The following is a 16156-nucleotide window of genomic DNA, read 5'->3' as shown; positions in this document are numbered from 1 at the left end:
AGCACAGAGTCTGAGTGTAGAAAATAAACTTTTAAAAAAGGGAGGAAAGTAACTCAGCATTAAATTTGGGAAAACACCGCTACCAGGGTTCATAAACATAAACCATGAGCAAATGACCCACCCCCAAGTAAGTTGGGCAGTGTCCTCTTTCCCTCAGGTTCTTAAATCCAGCAACCCAAAAGGCCCTTTCATGTGCCCAACCCTTCTCTGCACCCCACTGACAGTTGCTGTCCTTGGTCAGTGCAGAGGATGACCAGATAGCAAGTGTGAAACAGAGGGTGACCAGATAGCAAGTATGAAAAATCGGGACAGGGGATGGGCGGTAATTGGCGACTAAATAAGAAAAAGCCTCAAATATGAGGACTGTCCCTATAAAATTGGGACATCTGGTCACCCTAGTGCAGACCCAGAGTTCAGAGGTGCATCTGCAGAGATCACCTCCCACGCTGGGTGGAAGGGGCGGGTAAAGAGGCACCTTACTCGCTCTGCTGCTCAGACACTCGTTCACTGCCCCTTTCTGCCAGGCGCCCTCTTGGCCACTCAGTGCACCTCTCCGCCAGCCACCCCTGCTGGCCTCTCGCTGCACCTCTCTGTCAGCCGTCCTGCTAGCCGCTCACCGCCAGCCGACTATCTGCTGCCACCTTCTGCGGCCACCTGCCTCTCTGCTGTGATCTCTGCACATCAATCTCTTAGGGTATGTCTACACTACGAAATTAGGTCGAATTTATAGAAGTCGGTTTTGTAGAAAGCGGTTTTATACAGTTGATTGTGTGCGTCCCCACACAAATGCTCTAAGTGCATGTAGTCGGCAGAGTGTATCCACAGTACCGAGGCAACCGTCGACTTCCGGAGCATTGCACTGTGGGTGGCTATCCCACAGTTCCCGCAGTCTCTGCCGCCCATTTGAATTCTGAATAGAAATCCCAGTGCCTGATGGGGCTAAAACATTGTCGCGGGTGGTTCTGGGTACATATCGTCAGGCCCCCGTTCCCTCCCTCCCTCCGTGAAGGCAAGGGCAGACAATCGTTTTGCGCCTTTTTTCTTGAGTTACCTGTGCAGACGCCATACCACGGCAAGCATGGAGCCCGCTCAGGTAACCGTCACCGTATGTCTCCTGGGTGCTGGCAGACGTGGTACTGCATTGCTATACAGCAGCAGCAACCCATTGCCTTTTGGCAGCAGACAGTGCAGTATGATTGGTAGCTGTCGTCGACGTAGTCCTGGGTGCTCTTTTAATCGGGTGCCTGGGCAAACATGGGAGTGACTCAGCCAGGTCATTTCCCTTGTTTCATCTCGTGGCGGTTCACTCCTACCGGCAGTGCGCTGTCTTTTAACCTCCAGCCAGCAGAAGATGATGGCTCGTTGTCATACTGCACCGTCTTCTGCCGAGCACCCAGGAGATGATGATGGCTAGTGGTCATACTGCACAGTCTGCTGCCAGCAAGATGTATAAAGACAGATGAAGTGGCTCAAAACAAGAAATAGATCAGATTTGTTTTGTATTCATTTTCTCCTTCCTTCTGTGAAATCAACGGCCTGCTAAACCCGGTTTTGAGTTCTATCCTTGAGGGGGCCATTCAGTTTCTTGCAAAGCCACCCCCTTTGTTGATTTTAATTCCCTGTAAGCCAACCCTGTAAGCCATGTCGTCAGTCACCCCTCCCTCCGTCAGGGCAATGGCAGACAATCGTTCCGCGCCTTTTTTCTGTGCAGACGCCATACCACGGCAAGCATGGAGCCCGCTCAGATCACTTTGGCAATTAGGAGCACATTAAACACCACGCGCATTATCCAGCAGTATATGCAGCACCAGAACCTGGCAAAGTGAAACCGGGCGAGTAGGCGATGTTAGTGCGGTGATGTGAGTGATGAGGACATGGACACAGACTTCTCTCAAAGCACGGGCCCTGGCAATGTGGGAATCATGGTCCTAATGGGGCAGGTTCATGCTGTGGAACACTGATTTTGGGCTCGGGAAAGAAGCACAGACTGGTGGGACCGCATAGTGTTGCAGGTCTGGGACGATTCCCAGTGGTTGCAAAACTTTCGCATGCGTAAGGGCACTTTCATGGAACTTTGTGACTTGCTTTCCCCTGCCCAGAGGTGCAAGAATACCAAGATGAGAGCAGCCCTCACAGTTGAGAAGCGAGTGGCAATAGCCCTGTGGAAGCTTGCAATGCCAGACAGCTACCGGTAAGTCGGGAATCAATTTGGAGAGGGCAAATCTACTGTGGGGGCTGCTGTGATGCAAGTAGCCAATGCAATCAAAGATCTGCTGTTATCAAGGGTAGTGACCCTGGGAAATGTGCAGGTCATAGTGGATGGCTTTGCTGCAATGGGATTCCCTAACTGTGGTGGGACCATAGACAGAACCCATATCCCTATCTTGGCACTGGAGCACCAAGCCGGCAAGTACATAAACCGCAAGGGGTACTTTTCAATAGTGCTGCAAGCACTGGTGGATCACAAGGGACGTTTCACCAGCATCAACGTGGGATGGCCGGGAAAGGTACATGACGCTCGCATCTTCAGGAACTCTGGTCTGTTTCAAAAGCTGCAAGAAGGGACTTTGTTCCCAGATCAGAAAATAACCGTTGGGGACGTTGAAATGCCTATATGTATCCTTGGGGACCCAGCCTACCCCTTAATGCCCTGGCTCATGAAGCCGTACACAGGCAGCCTGGACAATAGTCAGGAGCTGTTCAACTACAGGCTGAGCAAGTGCAGAATGGTGGTAGAATGTGCATTTGGACGTTTAAAGGCGCGCTGGCGCAGTTTACTGACTCGCTTAGACCTCAGCGAAACCAATATTCCCACTGTTATTACTGCTTGCTGTGCGCTCCACAATATCTGTGAGAGTAAGGGGGAGATGTTTATGGTGGGTGGGAGGTTGAGGCAAATTGCCTGGCTGCTGGTTACGCACAGCCAGACACCAGGGCGGTTAGAAGAGCACAGGAGGGCGCGGTGCACATCAGAGAAGCTTTGAAAACCAGTTTCATGACTGGACAGACTATGCTGTGAAAGTTCTTTTCGTTTCTCCTTGATGAAACCCCCCGCCCCTTGGTTCACTCTACTTCCCTGTAAGCTAACCACCCTCCCCTCCTCCCTTCGATCACCGCTTGCAGAGGCAATAAAGTCATTGTTGCTTCACATTCATGCATTCTTTATTAATTTGTCACACAAATAGGGGGATAACTACCAAGGTAGCCCAGGAGGGGTGGTGGAGGAGGGAAGGACAAGGCCACACGGCACTTTAAAACTTATTGAATACCAGCCTTCTGTTGCTTGGGCAATCCTCTGGGGTGGAGTGGCCGGGTGGCTGGAGGCTGCCCCACCGCATTCTTGAGCATCTGGGTGAGGAGGCTATGGAACTTGGGGAGGAGGGCGGTTGGTTACACAGGGTCTGTAGCGGCGGTCTGTGCTCCTGCTGCCTTTCCTGCAGCTCAGCCATACGCTGGAGCATATTGATTTGATCCTCCAGCAGCCTCAGCATTGAATTGTGCTTCCTCTCATCACGCTGCTGCCACCTTTCAGCTTCACCCCTCTCTCCAGCCCTCCACTTACTTTCTTCAGCCCGCCACCTCTCCTCCTGGTCATATTGTGCTTTCCTGAACTCTGACATTGTCTGCCTCCACGCATTCATCTGTGCTATGTCAGAGTGGGAGGACAGCATGAGCTCAGAGAACATTTCATCACGAGTGCGGTTTTTTCGCCTTCTGATCTTCACTAGCCTCTGGGAAAGAGAAAATCCTGTGATCATTGAAACACATGCAGCTAGTGGAGAAAAAAAAAAGAGGCAGTGGTATTTAAAAAGACACATTTTCTAGAACAATGGCTACACTCTTTCACGGTAAACCTTGCTGTTAACATTACATACACAGCACATGTGCTTTCATTCCAAGGTCGCGTTTTGCCTCCCCCAACCACGTGGCTAGCCCCTCCCCCTCCCCCCCATGGCTAACAGCGGGGAACATTTCTGTTCAGCCACAGGCAAACAGCCCAGCAGGAACGGGCACCTCTGAATGTTCCCTTAAGAAAAGCACCCTATTTCAACAAGGTGACCATGAATGATATCTCACTCTCCTGAGGATAACACAGAGAGATAAAGAACAGATGTTGTTTGAATGCCAGCAAACATACACTGCAATGCTTTGTTCTACAATGATTCCTGAGTATGTGCTACTGGCCTGGTGTGGTAAAGTGTCCTACCATGGTGGGTGGAATAAGGCTGCCCTCCCGAGAAACCTTTTGCAAAGGCTTTGGGAGTACATCCAGGAGAGCTGCAAATGCCAGGAGAAATTAATCATTAAACATGCTTGCTTTTAAACCATGTATAGTATTTTAAAAGGTACACTCACCAGAGGTCCCTTCTCCACCTGGCAGGTCCAGGAGGCAGCCTTGGGTGGGTTCGGGGGGGACTACCTCCAAGTCCAGGGTGAGAAACAGTTCCTGGCTGTCGGGAAAACTGGTTTCTCTGCTTGCTTGCTTTGACCTATCTACAACTTCATCATCATCATCTTCCTTGTCCCCAAAACCTGCTTCTGTGTTGCCTCCATCTCCATTGAAGGAGTCAAACAACACGGCTGGGGTAGTGGTAGCTGAACCCCCTAAAGTGGCATGCAGCTCATCATAGAAGCGACATGTTTGGGGCTCTGCCATGGAGCTGCCGTTTGCCTCTCTGGTTTTCTAGTAGGCTTGCCTCAGCTCCTTAAGTTTCATGTGGCATTGCTTCGGGTCCCTGTTATGGCCTCTGTCCTTCATGCCCTGGGAGATTTTGACAAATGTTTTGGCATTTCGAAAACTGGAACGGAGTTCTGATAGCACGGATTCCTCTCCCCATACAGCGATCAGATCCCGTACCTCCTATTCGGTCCATGCTGGAGCTCTTTTGCGATTCTGGGACTCCATCATGGTCACCTCTGCTGATGAGCTCTGCATGGTCACCTCTGCTGGTGAGCTCTGGCCAGCGTGGCAAGCTGCAGGTGACCATGCAAACAGGAAATTGAAATTCAAAAGTTTGCGGGCCTTTTCCTGTCTACCTGGCCAGTGCATCTGAGTTGAGAGTGCTGTCCAGAGCGGTCACAATAAAGCACTCTGGGATAGCTCCCGGAGGCCAATACCGTCTAATTGCGTCCACAGTACCCCAAATTCGACCCGGCAAAGCTTATTTAAGCGCTAATCCACTTGTCAGAGGTGGATTAAGGAAATAGATTTTAAGAGCCCCTTAAGTCGAAAAAAAGGGCTTCATAGTGTGGACGGGTGCAGGTTTACATTGATTTAACACTGCTAAATTTGACCTAAACTCCTAGTGTAGTGTAGACCAGGGCTGAGTCATTGTCAGCTCTTTACAGGCTGGGCAGAAACACTGCCCATCTCAAGTGATCTCAGCTCTCAGTGATTTTTAGCTCTTAGCAGGCAGGGCAGAAACACAGTCCTACCACAACTGATTTCAGGTCTGATTGAGCATTTAAAATAACAAGGGGCTTGTCTACACCATGCAGGTTTTAGTGACAAGGCTGTGTTGACACAGCCTTGTTGCTAAATGTCGGTGTGTGTAAACGCTCTTTGTCTGCACTTTTACCAACAAAATACTTCCAGTCCCACGAGCAGTGTTCGTTTTGTCAGGAGGAGCAATCTGTTTTGTCAACAACTTGGCAGTGTAGAGAAGCCCAAAGAGGCTCCTAACAAAGTATATTTAGTTCTTTCTTTGAACAGAGTGTGTGCGTGCATGGGGGGAAACAGGTTAAACCAGTCCAGAGAGAACCCTTGTGGGGAGGGTCCTTACTCCCAGCCAGAACACCTGTCCTCACGCCTCTTACTTTCACAGGGCTCTGGCATTCGAGCCCTTGGAGTAACTAGGTCCTTTCAGCTGAGGGTGACCCCCTCATTTGAGACAGGTTAAGCATAGTCTTGCTTCCCCTGTATTCCTACAATAATGAAAACAACATTGTTAACAGCATTTCACTACCCCTGCATTCAGTACTAAAGTGATTTGTAACTCAACACCAGCCAAGGTTGATCACTTTGAGCAACACCGCTGTATCTGCTAAATATCTAAGCAGAGTTAGGTGTGTTCATATAAATACAAAAAGAAAAGGAATACTTGTGGCGCCTTAGAGACTAACAAATTTATTTGAGCATAAGCTTTCGTGAGCAACAAAGTGAGCTGTAGCTCACGAAAGCTTATGTTCAAATAAATTTGTTAGTCTCTAAGGTGCCACAAGTACTCTTTTTTTTTGGATACAGACTAACACGGCTGCTACTCTGAAACATGTAAATACAGTGTGTTCCTAGAGCCTCTCCCCATCCCAGCTAGCTGTAAGGGGAATTCATTCAGACCCTGATTACACCAAAAATTAGTTGAAAGAAAAGATCTTTGTTAAAGATTCAGCAGTGCACCCATGCCTTCGTTTAAGGGCTGAGAAAGCTCTCATACTAGTTCCCTGGGGCCTTTAAGAAGACTTCTAGCAAAAAAAGAGACGACAAGATTTGATATTCCTAAGAGTTGTAAGAATGGGGCTGGGGGGAAAAGAAAAAGAAAAAAAAGGACCTGTTTCAGGCCTTTATTCATGATAAAGAAACAAAGAAAAGAAGCCTATACCCAATTATTGTCCTTTTCAGGTCACAGAGCAACATAAAAGAACAATTGAGGACAAAAAGGGAAGAATACTGTATGCAAATGAAATACAGGAGGAAATCAGGAGCTAATGTCAAATTTAATTTTCCAAATTGGAAATTCCCAAGTCACTAATATTAACACTTCTACTCTTACAAAAACAGTTTAGTGTCTTATGACCACAACTGTTCAAAACCTAGGCTGCATAGCTATTTCTAATATGAGACAGTCATTTTCTTTTTTATTTCCACCAATTTTAGTGTGCCATATGAGTCAAGAACAGTGCCTGACCTTCCTCTGCAAACAAACAGCATGGTTGGTATGAAGAGCTTTGTAGTGGTTTCACTAGCAGTAAGCTGTTGTACACACTTAATGCAGTGAGAGAGGGAGGGTGAAAAGCACAGGGTTATCAGCCCAGAACCACCAAAAGAAAAAAAACCTGTTAAGACAGCAATTACTCTTAAATAAACAGACACTTTTAAGAAGCATACAAATGGACAATTTTTCAGAGACAAAATTAAGACAATACTTCATTCAGATGCTATTTTTAAGCCATGTTTAATTCCACACCATAGTTGTGGTATTTAATTTTTCAGCAAAACAACATAAGCATGTTTTTTTTTTTAAAAAAAGGATAACTAGGAAAATATTACAAACACTTTTGCATTCTGCACTCTTTCTTTGCTGTTTTCCAATGGAATGTTTAAAACAGGGTGTCATTTGCATTGAACTTTCAATTCTGAAAATATATCAGTTAATTTCTATGGATTATTTGCAAGGGGCAGGGGAGCTGGAACCATAGTCCTTTTGCAGTTTCGCTGGGGTTAAAGGTCAGATGACATCTTGGACAAGTTTTTAATTTACCCTTTAATCCTCCCAGTCCCACCAATTTGAATAAAATCCTGCTCACCACCAACAGCTGCATCTACTATGACTAGCCAAATATAAATGAAGACTAGTAGGAATGGGTAAATAAAAGTAAAAGGATCTCTTTACTGTTTCTCCACTTTCCCATGAGTCCACTGTTAGTGGCTGTAGCAGTTGCCCTGGCTCAGGCTGTACAATACTTTCCTTTTCCCCAGTGTTGAAAGAAAAACTGCAGATTCAGATGAGCTCTAGAGTTTGCAAAGGTGTCAGATTTTATGCGGTTCCATGTAGGCTATTTCTAGTTACTATATTTCTCCTATACCCACCACAGCACAGGGAGGAGCAGGTGTGGCTGGAAAAGAAAGGCCAGGGAAGATCCCCCAGGGCTGCAGATGGGAGGGGGAATCAGGAACCTGTCCTACTAGTACCATCCCACAACAAGTGGGGTCAGCTTTGAGTTAGGAGCAAAGCCCCCTCCAAAGGTCCTATCTCACCAACAGCTACCCAGGCCCAAGCTCCAGCAGAACAGTGGGAGCAGGTGTGTGTGACCGTTGGGTATGGAGTGGGGAACTGTAGCAGCTAAAAGGATTAGGGTAGCTGAGGATTGTGAGGGGACAAGAGCCAGTCAGGGAGATGGAAAAAGAGGGGAATGCGGGGGAGAACGGTTTTGGGGAGTGTGTGTGTGTGGCATGGGTGGTATACAGAGGGAGCTGGAGGGAAGAGAGTGGGAAATAGATTGGGAGACAGAAAGGAACTGGGGTTTGGGGAATGCCTGTGGTGAGTGAGGGGCGATTGAAAACAGTAGAGACCAGGGTGGTGGTGAGAGAAGCCTAGGGAGGAGGTTATGGGGGGAGAAAGGGCAGCATGGGGCCAGAAGTGTTAGGTGGAAGGGGCAGCCTGGGGGAACATCTGCAGGATCCTGGGGCCAGAGTTGTTTCTGTTACACATGTCCCTTGTGCCCTAGCCAGCACCAGCCCTTGTGTTGCTGCCTCCAACCTCCACTCACTCATTCTCCCGCCATCTCTTCCTAATTGCAAGTACTTCCTGGCTGGGACACCGCAGGAGAAGGCATGCCAGAGACAGAGGAAGAAGAGATTTGAGCTACAGGCATTAGGAAAGGGAACCGCAGAATGAACCCTGCTACTAGACCACACCCACATCAGATGTGTAAGTAGTTGCTGGGAATGTGGACAAGCAAGATGAAGCTGCCATGTGTGCAGCATCAGCCGAGATGCTGGATGGTTGGTCAGCCCTGAGGTAGCTGATGGAGGCTGTTACTATTACGTACCCCTACATTTGAAGTGGATACTGGAAGTAGTAAAAGCAAAGTTTTTGAAGTTTACTTTTTTTTTTTTTCTTTCCTACCTGAATCACACCCTGCACAAACTTGTGACTCACTCTTTGTGCTATTTTGGCCAGCATCCTGGGACTGTCGGCAGCTAAACCAATCCCCCAGTCTTAGGTGCTGAGCTCCCTGCACCTCCTGCCTAACTGGGAGCTGACAGCATCTCCCCTCTTGGCTGCCATTTGACCTAAAGCTAGGAAGGAAAGGAGAAAATATGGTAGGACCCCCACCTACCAAGTCTCACTGAGAGCAGGGGAAGCCCACAGACAGAGGTCTTGGGTCAACAGTATGGTGCCATTTACAGGCCCCATCTTCTCTCCACTTCCTTCCGCTGGGAAGCACAGTGAGGCTGTTGACAGATCTGTCAGGCAACAGCTGGAGCAGGAAGGTCAGTGCTGAGGTGCTGGCTCAGCAACTGGCCCATTGGACTTCACCCATGCAATAAACCACACAGAGGGCCCCCATCTGCCCGTTCTTTGGACGCAGGGAGGAAGGGGAGAGCTTTCTATTCCTACTCCAGGAGTGCCCCAGCTTCCTCTGTGTGATGGGAGACTTGCACAAATGTCCCCTCCCCACATCACATGTGATGAACCTTGCAACATTGGGGACTACAACTCCTGTCAGCCCCCTTCCCACTGTACATCCCTTTCCCCTGGCCAGATAGGGGAAAGACTCCTGAACCAGGAAGTGACTAGGCACCTTGGGGAAGCAGCACATGATGACCCCAGAACTGGAGAGAAGCTGAATGTAGAGAGGAGTCCCCAGGAACTGTATACAGAGCTACATGTGGATCAGACTGAGTGTGCCAGACATTACAGCTGTGTAGAGGTCTGTATGGGGCTTCTGGGGGAGCAGCAGAGTAGATAGCCAGTGCAGAGGTGCCCCCATGAGAGAGACACCACTAAATGAGCCTGGCCTGCAAGTTTCTATTTGCTAGAATAGTAGGGTGACCAGATGAAACGGACAAAATATCGGGACACATGGGGGAAGCAAAAAAAAAAAAAAGCCGCCAGAGCGGCCAACGCCTCAATATCGGGACAAATGGTGTCCCAACTGTGCATCGATTGGGACACGGGACAAAGAACTAAAAATCGGGACGTCTGGTCACCCTATAGAATAGAGACTGGACTGGAGAGGGCACCCCAGTCACTGGGCCTGAAGAGCCCTGTTAATTGGACTGCCTCCCCTCCCCCAAGCCCAAACAAGAGCCACTATTGCTTACTGTGAACTGTAACTGTTTAAGCTTTCTGTACCTAGGGTATCTAGACTGCAACCTTGCCTTTCCCTGCCAACCCAGGTAAAATACCCTTTCACTAAGCCATGTGTCAGAGTGGTTACTGGGGCTAGCTGCTGAGGTAGGTTTGCCAACTTTCTAATTGCACAAAGCTGAACACCCTAACCCTGCCCGTTCCCTGAGGCCCCAACCCCCACTCAGTACATTTCCCCCTCCCTTGGTGGTTCGCTCACCTGCGCCCTCACTCACTTTCACTGGGCTGGGGCAAGGGGTTGCAGTGTGGGAGGGGGGTGAGGGCTCTAACTGGGGGTGCAGGCTCTGGGGTGGGGCCTCCAGGTTGGGGGGTGGGGACGAGGGATTCGGAGTGCAGGAGGGGACTGCAGAAAGGGGTATGGGTTCTGGGGTGGGGCCAGGGATGAGGGGTTCAGGGGCCGGCCTTTCCTCGGGCGGCTCCCAGTCAGCAGGGCTAAGGCAGGCTCCCTACCTGTCCTGGCTCTGTGCTGTTCCCCGAAAGTGGTCAGGAGGTCTGGCTCCTGGGGAGGGGCGTGTTATACAGATAAAATTTCACAGGATTGTTTCAGGGGACAAGACAAGACGTCGCATTTATTATAATAACACAATTTGTTTTAAGACCAATAACTAATATCTAATACCTATGTATACACACACACACACCCCAAATGTTCTGCAGCTGCTCGATAGTTACCAGTCCTGAATGTAGCTTGAGTTTGTGGCTTGGTTTCACAGCTTGGGATCGTAGCTCATGGTGGCTAACTGGCCAGGAAAGCTAGGCACGAGGGAGGGCTGTGTCTCTGTCGGGTGTGCACCAATGCCCCTTGATGCTGGAAGCAGAACGTTACCCAAAGTCTTCACTCTCACCCCTCTTTTTTAAAGGTTTTTAGTTTGAATCCAAAGTCTATAGGTTTTGCTGTGTCACGCTGCCTCTGGGTTCGGTGTGATTGCTCACCCGTCAATTCCAGACATGACTTTCAGCCTGGAACATGACTTTGATCTTCCTTCCATTGTACTTTTGTTGTTCTTTTCTTTTTAGGGTGGACTCTTCTTACTTGGTTAGGGGTGTAGTATGCATCTTCAGCCTTTGGTGTTTGAACTTTATTTCATCAGGACAGGCCGGGGCTGGAGGTTGATTCCATCATCCATACATACCTCATTCACACGTTTAAACTAAACTAATAAAATTACAGCAGAGTTTTGCAAAAATGAAGGTTGCAGCAAGCTTTTACAAAATGGAGTAAGCATTTCAAAATGGAGTTTGGGTTACAAGTTAAAATGGAGTTTGGGTTACAATATGGACAAGTGTAAGGAATGGCAAACAGAGAACAGAAATTACTTATGAAGTTATATTAATAAAATGAACAATTAAAAACAATTTCATTGCTCAGTTCTACAGGCAGGGGGAGCAGGAGGCTCTGCATGCTGCTCTGGCCCGCAGGCACCCTCCCCGGACCGCAGCTCCCATTGACTGTGGTTCTTGGCCAGTGGGAGTGCAGAGCCAGTGCTTGGGGCAGGGACAGCCGTGCGGAGCCCCGTGGGTACCCCCGCCTAGGAGATGGACCTGCTGGCCGCTTCCAGGGTGCAGCGCAGAGCCAGGAAAGGTAGGGACTTGCCTGCCTTAGACCCACAGCACCACTTACCAGACTTTTAACAACCAGGTCAGTGATGATGACTGGAGCCGCCAGGGTCCCCTTTTGACCAGGCATTCCAGTCAAAAACTAGACACCTGGCAACCCTATGCTGAGGTGGCTACAGTGCTTGCCTCCAAGTCGTAGTCCACTACTGGTACCTTAGTGGGTTGGTGTATTCCAGCTCTAAGCAGCACTAATAACTACACACAGTTGTCTCTCCCTTACTTTGGGGGAGGGGGAAAGGTGCTTGCCCCACAACTGTACGCTAAACTGCTCCAGAGTCCTAGGGGAATGTCACCAGATTTTTTTTTTTTCCTTTTGTGGAGCAGCAGAGGAGATGCTCCTTTCCTTCTGGGGGCTGCTGCAGTAGGAATGTATTGAAAGAGCTGTAGCTCTCATTGCGTGTTGCAGAAAAGAGCATGCCCACTCCCAACAGCCCTCAGCAGCTCTGTTCTGTTCAGCAAGTGGCCCACACACTGACTCGTGCTGCTGATAGATTGCCTACTGTTTGGCCCCCAGACCACACTAGGGCAGCCCTGGGAACTACCCTAACTTGTGGCCCTGTTCAGTGGCCTCTCTGGGCCATTGGTAGAGCACAGAATCATCAGGCTGCTGTAGGCCTACACTAAAACACCAGCACACGGGGGCCTAGTGTAAGGGAGCATAGAGCTAGCTCTGTGACTCCTGCAGAGCACCTCCTGCAGCAGAGATATTCCCAGGAACAGCCCTTTTGCAGGGATTTAGCCATTACAGAGAGGCTGCAATGCAGGGGTAAGTTCCCCTCCTATATTTATTTATTTTTACACCAAACACCCCTAACACAGGAGATTCCAAAGCAAGATCCAGCATGCCAGTACCCTCCCACTGGCTGCAGGGCATATACCAACAGCAACCAGCTCTTACTTGTGTCTCTGTCTCCTTGGATGCAAATAGGGAGACTGTCAAGGTTCCTTCCCCATTCTGAACTGTAGGGTACAGATGTGGGGACCTGCATGAAAACCTCCTAAGCTCCTAACCTAACCTACCAGCTTAGGTTAAAACTTCCCCAAGGTACAAACTATTTTACCCTTTGCCCTTGGACTTCCACTGCCACCACCAAACGTTTATCTGGGTTCATTTATTAGGAAAGCATTGTTTGGAAACTTCTTTCCCCCCAAAATCCTCCCAACCCTTGCACCCCACTTCCTGGGGAAGGTTTGGTAAAAATCCTTACCAATTTGCATATGTGACCACAGACCCAAACCCTTGGATCTTAAGAACAATGAAAAAGCATTCAGTTTCTGAAAAGAAGGATTTTAATAGAAGTAAAAAGTAAAAAAAATCACATCTGTAAAATCAGGATGGTAAATACCTTACAGGGTAATTAGATTCAAAACATAGAGAATCCCTCTAGGCAAAACCTTAAGTTACAAAAAGACACACAGACAGGAATATCCATTCTATTCAGCACAGCTTAATTCCTCAGCCATTTAAAGAAATCATAATCTAACGCATATCTAGCTAGATTACTTACTAAATTCTAAGACTCCATTCCTGTTCTATCCCCGGCAAAAGCATCACACAGACAGACTCTTTGTTTTTCCCTCCCCTCGCAGCTTTTGAAAGTATCTTGTCTCCTCATTGGTCATTTTGGTCAGGTGCCAGCGAGGTTATCCTAGCTTCTTAACCCTTTACAGGTGAGAGGATTTTTCCTCTGTCCAGGAGGGATTTTAAAGGGGTTTACCCTTCCCTTTATATTTATGACAGAGACTATGGGTCATATCCTACTCTTAGTAACACCAGTGTAAATCTAGACTAGCCGCACTAGCTTCGTGTAAATGAGCATAATTTAGGCATGTAACAGAAGAAGTTAGTGAGAAACCAGCTGCATCTGAACTGAATTATTCTCCCAGAAAACTTTTTTGGTTTATTAAAATGCTCATCAGATATTCACTTTATTTACTCTGTATTTATTACTGTATCTCCACCTTGAAAGGGGAACAGTAAATGCTTTAATATATCAGAGGAAAGGTCATTATTTCACTGAAGTTCCCATCAGAGCCTTTATCTATTAAATTTCTACTGAAGTGTTATTTTGTAACTTCCTGACCACAAGGTGCATTAGCCTGTGGGAAGACTCTCAAAGACAAGTGGTGGAATCATTTACAAAGCACTAGAAAATGTAGTGCAGGGAATAATCTTGTAGCAGGCTAGGGCAGTAGACAAGATGACCCAGTGGTCTCTTCCATCTCTAATTTCTATCAATGGAACAAGTTATCCCTCAGTACACTAAAAGGAGCTATTTCCCTTTCTTTCAATAGCAGCACACTGTGACTAATGGCCATGCTAAACCAGAGCAACTGATCCTTCTACAGCAGGGGTTCTCAAACTTCATTGCACCACGACCCCCTTCTGACAACAAAAATTACTACATGACTTCAGGAGGGAGGACCAAAGCCTTAGCCCACCCAAGCCCTGCCAAAGCCCAAGCCCCACCAACCCTTGTGGGGGAACTAAAGCCCAAGGGCTTCGACCCCAGGTGGGGGGGCCTGTAACCTGAGCCCCACCACTCAGTGCTGAAGTGCTCAGGCTTTGGCTTCAGCCCTGGGTGGTGGGGCTCAGGCTTTGGCTTTGGCCACGGCAAGTCTAATGCCAGCCTTGGCAAACCCATTAAAATGGTGTCGCACCCACTTTGGGGTCCCGACCCACAGTTTGAGAACTGCTGTTCTACAGCAGTGTTCTGCACTTAGCAAGCTGGCTAAAAATGTTCACACTTTGTTTAGACTTTTTATTTTCTGCTTCTCTAACAGCAAGTGGTCAGCATAAGGGAACTGCCAGAGAGAATTTCTCATGGAAGATTAGGGAAACTAAAGCGATGTTTGCGTCTGAATTCTATAAAGATGATCATAAATATTGCAACAGTAAAATGAATAGTTCTTTGAAAATTTAAGTAGTCTTTCTTCTCAAATACTTGAAGTAGTAAATGCCCTTTCATAAGGATATCTAACATATGCACTTCAAGCCATTTCACCAGAAGTCTTGTCCTTTAAAAGGGATGGCTTTTCCTTTTCATTCTTTCTCTCTGGAAGTGTCCTCCATGTGGCTCTGATGGGAGCTCCTCAGTCCTTTCTTTCCCAGTGACATAAAAAGAGGAAGGTATAATAATGAAAATAGCCCTTCAGTTCACTTAGGTTGGGTTCTGTTTGTTTAAAAAACTGCAGACCTAATACAGAAAGGGGAGTCATGGTTCCGCCCTCTGAAGTTAGCTCAGACATTTATCCTAGACCTTTTAATTTATCCTGTAGGAATCTGAGATACCAGCAGCTTAATCTAGCCACAAAACACCCACGCATAGGGTTTGTTTTCTGAAGTTTACTAAATGAACAAAGTGTGTGACTCAGGCTGCCACTAATTCTGCTGACCCAAGCAGCTGATGTACTTATCCCACACCCCTTTTTGGCACACAAACACACACTTAATTATTTTTGTTTAGTGTTGGGGCTGGCTCTGACATGTGGCAAATTGCCTCCTGCCCCGTATGTTGAAGCTTTCCCACCCCTGGAGGAAGTCTAGTTCAGGGGTTAGGGCACTGGCCAAAGGACACAGGAAATCTAGCTTCTTGCCTGCTGGGGACTTCCTGTGTTACTTTAGGCAAGTCACTTCTTAACCTCTGTGCCCCAGTTCACCATCTGTCAAATGGGGATAATAATGCTTCCCTACATCATAGGGCTGTTGGAGGAGAACTATATTAAGAGATTGTGAAGCACTGTGAAACCTATTGCTGAGACGTGCTATATGAGAAATAGGCATTATTTATTTGTATTATTTGGGGGAAGGAGTGAACTAGGACATTTTACCCAACTGTAGTGAATCTATATTCTGGCTTACAGTGTAAGAGGACTTTCTGATATGGATTGTTCCAAAAGAACATTCACTCTTATGATCTAGTGTAAGTTGAATTATTCCAGGCGGAGTCTCTCATTCTGCTCTGCTATTGGGGCGTGCTGGTCTGACCAGTTTACAATCCTTAGGCCCCTGGCAGAACAGGGAGTAACAGAACTATGATGTTAGTTCTCCCTCTGTCATGGTATTAAACTGACTGCAGGAGAGTCTATCCCTTTGGTAACGGATACTCAATTTGGATGAGGCAAGGAACTAGAGCAATATCCATTCAGCCATAATAGGCAATTACCATCCTTCCTCTAAATCTGCACTCAGTAATGGTAGACAGCCCTCTGGCAGAAAGTGCCCTTTTTCCCCTATGCAAGGGAAAGGGGCCATGAGGAGCCACTACTAAAGATGTGCAGGGTGCAGAGGGGAAAGGAAACAGAAGAAAGAGAGAAACATTTGTAATTTAAAACAAAGATCAGAAGTTAGAGCTGTGCTAAGAGTTAGGCAAAATGTTTCCCAGCCTGGCTGCAGGCACAAAGACCTGGCGGCTACAGCTGTAGGTTTCTCCATCCTATGCCTC

Source organism: Lepidochelys olivacea (assembly GCF_965140295.1).
Source record: "Lepidochelys olivacea isolate rLepOli2 genome assembly, chromosome: 1".
In the NCBI taxonomy this organism is placed as follows: domain Eukaryota; kingdom Metazoa; phylum Chordata; order Testudines; family Cheloniidae; genus Lepidochelys; species Lepidochelys olivacea.
This window is presented reverse-complemented; position numbering follows the sequence as displayed.